Source organism: Xenopus laevis, chromosome 2L (assembly GCF_017654675.1).
Source record: "Xenopus laevis strain J_2021 chromosome 2L, Xenopus_laevis_v10.1, whole genome shotgun sequence".
Taxonomy (NCBI): Eukaryota; Metazoa; Chordata; class Amphibia; order Anura; family Pipidae; genus Xenopus; species Xenopus laevis.
The window spans coordinates 9,041,738-9,043,048 of record NC_054373.1 but is presented as its reverse complement, the minus strand read 5'-3'; positions in this window follow the sequence as shown (position 1 = coordinate 9,043,048).

Sequence of the window (1,311 nt, the reverse complement as noted above, 5' to 3'; positions counted from 1 at the left end):
GCTCTGGAGATTGTTTGGCAATGATCAAAGTTATCAGGATAGGGCCCAGTGGAGTCCTTGTTAATGAAAGATATCTGGCCGCCATGGGGAAGACATAAAGCAGGGACATTCAGTTTGCGGCCTTAAAACTCCATCGCTCTCCCCAGACAAAGCCTCAGAGGGAATTATGAAAAGTAATATCAAAGTAATACCAAACAGGCATACTATTCCCATCAAGGGGCCCCTGTTGCAATGTCCTACCCAAAAAGTAGCCCCGTATGCAAATTAACTCTTGTTGAAATCACCACAATTGTTTTACATGCAAAGATGAAGAAGGCCAAGGAGGTTTAGGACAGAGATAAAATAGGGATTATTAATCCCTATGGAGGTGTATACACACAAGTCAACATTGGATGATTACTATCTGCAGAAAAAGTAGCTCACTAGCCATACTTTTAAGCTTTAGCATGCACTTACATATGGTTCAATAACTCATGTTCTCCTTCAGCGCTTGGGTAGATTTAGAATATCCATATGTAGTGTTGAGCGTATCAGTCCTGCTTCGCTTCTCTGAAAAAATTGCAAAACTGTGAAAAATTCGTGAAATGCATTGAAGTCATTGGGCATCAATTTTTTTTTCTTGCTCCAAATTTATTAAAGTCAATGGGTTTTTTTTAGGGGGACTTTTTGTCCAAATACATTAAAGTCAATGGGTGTTTTTTTTAGGGGGACTATTTGTCCAAATGCATTAAAGTCAAAGGACATTTTTCTTATGGCGACGTTTTTGCCCAAATACATTAAAGCTAATGGGCGTTTTCCTTATGACAATTTTTTTTGTCCAAATGCAGTAAAGTCAATAGGTGTTTTTTAAGGGGGACTTTTTTGTCCAAATACATTAAAGGCAATGAGCGTTTTTCTTATGGCGACTTTTTTGTCTTGGTGACTTTTTCATTGCGGCAACATTTTCAGTGGTACATTTTTGCGAATGGCGACTCTATGGCTGGCTAAAAAATTCGCTCATCATTACCCATGTATATTGTCCATTTTAAGAAGTGACTAAAAATAATGTCACATAGGGGATAATGAGCCATGATGGATAATTTTAAGAGCTTATTTCATGTTGTTATTTGGTGTGAAGAGGAATTAAGTTAGAAAATTCCAGGCCTGGATCAGTATCATGGCATGGAGTAAGTTGACATCTCTATAGAGATAGATGATCAAGAAGACCGATTATGAGGCCAACATATCCTTCAAGAGAAGGATAAAGCAAAGGCTATAGGGGGATGATACTGTTCCATGGCACACCCCACTGAATGTTTCATAGCATATTGA